Source organism: Gossypium arboreum, chromosome 4 (genome assembly GCF_025698485.1).
Source record: "Gossypium arboreum isolate Shixiya-1 chromosome 4, ASM2569848v2, whole genome shotgun sequence".
Lineage (NCBI taxonomy): Eukaryota > Viridiplantae > Streptophyta > Magnoliopsida > Malvales > Malvaceae > Gossypium > Gossypium arboreum.
This window is the reverse complement of record NC_069073.1, coordinates 102,653,856-102,659,568: the sequence shown is the minus strand read 5'-3', so window position 1 is coordinate 102,659,568 and position 5,713 is coordinate 102,653,856. Positions and strand designations below refer to the sequence as shown.

General features: G+C 37.3%; 1 non-coding gene across 1 annotated transcript; it reads left to right on the top strand.

Moving 5' to 3' along the window:
- The first annotated feature begins 613 nt into the window (after positions 1 to 613).
- LOC128292505 (small nucleolar RNA R71) lies at positions 614 to 720 on the top strand. Its single transcript, XR_008282490.1, has one exon. It is a non-coding gene; the product is annotated as a small nucleolar RNA R71 (small nucleolar RNA).
- The last annotated feature ends 4,993 nt before the right edge of the window (positions 721 to 5,713 follow it).

Below are 5,713 nucleotides of genomic sequence, written 5' to 3'. Positions count from 1 at the left end.
TAGATTGATGCTTGTTGATTTCTAAGTGCTGTTTCGGTGTTCTAAAAACGAGTTTCTGACACTGATATAAACTTTGAGAGCATCTCGTCAAGGTTCGGCTTCATTTGCTATTGGTAGGGTGGTTGTTGGTAGCCTGGAGGTGGTCTCTAATTTCCTTGGCCTCTCCATGAGAAATTTGGCTGATTCCTCCAACCTGCATTGTAAGTGTTACTATATGGATTGTTTTGAGATCGAGAATTATTACCCATGTAATTTAACTGCTCGTTATCCATGTTGTGGCCATAAAGTTGGTATTCCGAATGGCTTATTCCACCTCTACTTACTTCGCACTGCATCACTGGGTGAACCAGTGAAGAACTAAGAAAACCATCAATTTTCTTATTCAAGAGTTCTACCTGATTAGACCTAATCGATGTTATAAACACCGGCTCTTTTTATTGGCTTTGTCGTCATGACTTGCCACTGATAGTTATTCAGTGACATCTCTTCTATAAACTCATAAGCATCTTCAGGTGTTTTATTATTGATGGTTCCGCTAGTAGCTGTGTCAACCATTTACCGAGTCGAAGGATTCAGGCCATTATGGAACATTTGAACCTGAAGCCAAAGCGGTAAGCCATGGTGAAGGCACCTTCTCAGTAAGTCCTTGTATCTCTCCCATGCATTGTAAAGAGTTTCTAAATCCATCTACACAAACGAAGAGATATCATTACGTAATTTGGCCGTTTTAGCCAGCGAAAAATATTTTAATAGAAATTTTTCGGTCATTTGTTCTCAAGTAGTGATTGACCCTCGTGGTAATGAGTTCAACCACTGTTTAGCTTTCTTCCTCAATGAAAAAGGGAATAACCAAAGACGAATAACATAATCAGAAACACCATTAATTTTAAATGTATTGCATAGTTCCAAGAAGTTTGCTAAGTGAGCGTTGGGATCTTTATCATGCAAACCAACAAACTGAACAAATTGCTGTATCATTTGAATAGTGTTAGGTTTTAGTTCAAAAGTATTTGAAGCTACAGCAGGTCTAACTATGCTCGATTCAGTTCCTGTTAAAGAAGGTTTAGCATAATCATACATAGTGCGTGGAGTAGGATTTTGATTAACCGCAATTATAGGAGGTAGTTGATTGTCTTGGTTTTCAGCCACCTCTTCGGTTGGGGGTTGAGTATCGTCCTCTTGCTCGTTCTCTGTGCATCTTAAGCTTCCCCTTATTTCTCTTTGGTTTTTGCGCACTGTATGATCGATTTCTTCGTCAAAAAGTAGTGGTCCTGGCGGGTTTCATATAGTCATAAACTATAAAAACCTGCCAAGAGAAAGAAAAAGTAAATTAATAAATAATAATAAAAAAATAAAAATAAATTTTAAGAAAATAAATGGCTAAAGTAATAAAAATTTAGCATTCCTAATAACTTAGTTCCCAGGCAACGACGCCAAAAACTTGATCGCGTTATTTCGTGATAGGTTTTAAATATTTATAGTTAATCATTCTAGAAACAAACTATTATCGTGATGTAAGCAAGTGTACCTATCGAACAGTAGTATAGTTTTAGCAAGACCAGATTGTCAAACCCAAAGGAACTAAAAATACTAGTAATGACTGTCTTTTTATTATCTAGCCTAAGAATAAAGATATTTTGTTTTGACTAACTAATTATCTAAACTAAGAACTCACAGAGAATGGAATTAGGGGATTACTTTTGGAAAACGATTGAATTAAGACAATACCTAAGGAAAAATCCACCTAGACTGTACTTGTTATTCTGGCTCCGAATTAGACGATTTATTCATTTAACTTGTTCCATGGAGATCCCTAAGTTATGTTATTATCCCTATTCAAGACTAATAACGTCTAATCCCTAAATTTAATAATTGAGACTTTTCTCTAATTAACACTCTAGGGTTGCATTAACTCGATCTATGGATCCTCTTATTAGGTTTCACCCTAATCCGGCAAAATCTTGTCACCCTTTGTCTAGGTGAGCAATCAACTCTGCTTAATTATGACAAATATATTCTTAGACAGGGTCTATTCCTCCTCTGAATAAGAGTTTATCTTGAATCAGTATCCTAGGATATCAAAACAAGGATTAAGAACACATAATTAAGAACAAGTTAAATATTTATCATACAATTCAGAAAATAATAACAAGATTCGTCATAGGTTTCATTCCCCTTAGGTATTTAGGGGTTTTAGTTCATAACTAAATAAGAAAACATCTCAAAATAATAAAGAATACAAAACATAAAGAAAACCCAAAACTCTTGAAGGGGAAATTGAGGAGAGATCTCCAATCTTGATGATGAATCCGGCTTCTGAGATGGACCAATCGGCTTCCTTGGAGTAATTTCTTGCTCACTCTTTATGTGTCCTCTTTCTTCCTCTTCTAGGGTGTATTTATAGGCTTTGGAAAGCCTAAGGGCCTTAAAAATTAGCATTTTTTGACTTGGACACAACTTGGGCTCGGTAGGGACACGCTCGTGTGACACGCCTGTGTGCGATTACTTCAGATTGTGCTTGAGCCTGCCAAATTGATATGGCCATGTGGTCTGCCCGTGCGAGGAGGTCCAGGCCGTTTTGATTTCGTACTGTGGCCTATTTTTTTCGTTTTTGGCCCGTTTCTCATTCCTTTTGCTCTCTTATGCTGTCCTAAGTATAGAACATGAAATTAAAGCATTAGGAGCATCCAATTCACCAATTCTAATGGGAAATCATCCATAAAATGCGTTAAACATGGGGTAAAAATATGTATAAATTACGGTTTATCAAATAAGAAATTACTCCAAGGAAGCCAATTGATCCATCTCAGAAGCCGGATTCATCATCAAGAGTGAAGATCTCTCCTCAATTTCCCCTTCAGTAGTTTTGGGTTTTCTTTATGTTTTGTATTCTTTATTAATCTTAGATGTTTTCTTATTTAGTTATGAATTAAAACCCCTAAATACCTAAGGGGAATGAAACCTAAGACGAATCTTATTATTATTTTCTGAATTGTATGATAAATATTTAGCTTGTTCTTAATTATGTGTTCTTAATTCTTGTTTTGATATCCCAGGATACCGATTCAAGATAAGCTCTTATTCAGAGGAGGAATAGACCCTGTCTAAGAATACATTTGTCATAATTAAGCAGAGTTGATTGCACGCCTAAACATAGGGTGACAAGATTTTGCCGGATTAGGGTGTAACCTAATAAGGGGATCCATAGATCGAGTTAATGCAACCCTAGGGTGTTAATTAGAGAAAAGTCTCAATTATTCAATCTAGGGATCAGGCGTTATTAGTCTTGAATAGGGAAAATAACATAACTTAGGGATCTCTACGAAACAGGATAAATGAATAAATCGTCCGATTCGGAGCCAGAATAACAAGTACAGTCTAGGTGGATTTTTCCTTAGGTATTGTCTTAATTCAATCATTTTCCAAAAGTAATCCCCCAATTCCATTCTCTGTGAGTTCTTAGTTTAGATAATTAGTTAGTCAAAAGAAAACCTCTTTATTCTTAGGCTAGATAATAAAAAGACAATCATTACTAGTACTTTTAGTTCCTTTGGGTTTGATAGTCTGGTCTTGCTAAAACTATACTACTGTTCGATAGGTACACTTGCTTACATCACGATAATAGTTAGTTTCAAGAACGATTAATTATAAATATTTAAAACCTATCACGAAATAACGCGATCAAGTTTTTGGCGCCGTTTGCTGGGGAACTAAGATAACAGATGCTTTTCTTAGTTCTTCATAGGTTCACCCAGTAATGCAGTGCGAAGCAAGTGGTGGTGGATCAAGCAATTTGGAATACCAACCTTATGGCCACAACAATTACATGGGTAATAATTCTCGATCTCAAAACAATCGTAATAGTAAGATTTACAATGAAGGTTAGAGGAACCACCCAAATTTCTCATGGGGAGGCCAAGGAAATCAGAGACCACCTCCAGGCTACCAACAACCACCCTACCAACAGGAAAAGAAGTCCAACCTTAAAGGGATGCTCTCAAAGTTTATATCGGTGTCAGAAACCTACTTTCAGAACACCGAAACAACACTTAAAAATCAACAAGTGTTAATCCAAGGGCTCAAAACTCAGATAGGCCAGCTTTCTAAACTAATATCCAAACAACCACAGGTAGCTTCCCAAGTAATACTGAACCCAACCCAAGGGAAGAGCTCAACGCAATTAATATTCAAGATGACGAAGGAGTCATTGAGCCTGAACCAGAACCGAGGCAAGAAACTATGGTAAGCAAAGGTCAAGGTGAGGTAGGTCATAATAAAAATAAATTAGTGAATGTCGAATATAAACCTCGTGTGCCATACCCCAACGTGACAAGGAAAGACTGCTCAGATTAACAATTTGGTAAATTCATTAAACTCTTAAAAAAATTACATATTAACTTACCGTTTATTGAACCCCTATCGCAGATGCCTAACGCAATGAAATTTTTAAAGGAGCTTTTAGCAAATAAGCAGAAGTTGGACGAGGCATCGCATGCGGAGCTAAACGCAGTGTGCTCAGCTATTTTGAAAAATAAGCTACTGAACAAATTAAATGTTCCAGGGAGTGTTACAATTCCTTGCTTAATTGGTAGTTTAGATGTTCATAATGCATTAGCTGATTTAGGGGCTAGTATTAACGTCATGCCCTACAAAATGTTCAAACAATTAGGTCTTGAGAAACCCAAAAAGACTAGGATGAGCATTTAATTAGCAGATAAACTATAAGATTCCGTAGGGGTATTATTGAAGATGTGCTAGTTAAAATCGATAAATTTATATTTCCCATGGACTTCATTGTTTTAGACATAGAAGAGGATAGCAACAATCCTTTAATTCTAGGAAGGCCTTTTTTAGCAACTGCTAAAACAATCATTGATGTTGGCACAGGTGAACTCACACTCCGTGTTGGAGACGAAACAATCACCCTTCAAGCTCGCAATTCTGGCAACACATCGAAAATTGAAGGTGATCGTTTAACCTATTCTACTAAAACTGACAATATGGTACATCATACTTTGCAGGAAATGAGACTGAAGGAAGCACATGAGTCATTCTCAAGCATTAGTAGAGGACCTAGTCATGAAGAACGAAGGCTGCAAATAGAGGAGCTAGATGAATGGCGAACACATAAACTGAGAACACACAATAAACCAAAACTATGCCAGAACGAGCTCGATACCTCTCCAAATCAACTTAAGGTTGGAGATAAAGTCTTACTAGATGCTGCAGATCCTCACATTGTCACCGCCAGACCGAATGAAGAAATACCTCTTACGGTGCTTAGTATTTTTCCATTCGGTACTGTCGAGGTAAGTTATCCTAAGTTTGACACTTTTAAGGTAAACAACACCTGTTTAAAACCTTATTTTGATGAGATTGATAGCAGGAATAACCTCCATGACCATTCAATGGAGAGGTAAGTCAAGCTTAGACTATAAATAAGTGCTTCTCGGGAGGCAACCCGAGCACTAACTATATTGATTTCTTTAAATTTTAGTGTTTACCACCTAACCAACTAACAGAGCTCTTGAATACAGGTTTACCACATTCACACTGCCAAGAACACGGGCGTGCTTAGGGTCGTGTGAAAATAGGGCAACGATTTTTCCAAACACGGGCTACGATAAAACACCACGACCGTGCGACATAGCCGTGGTCGAACCTACCAAAACAACACGGGCGTACGACACGCCCATGTGGAAGAACCGCGGGA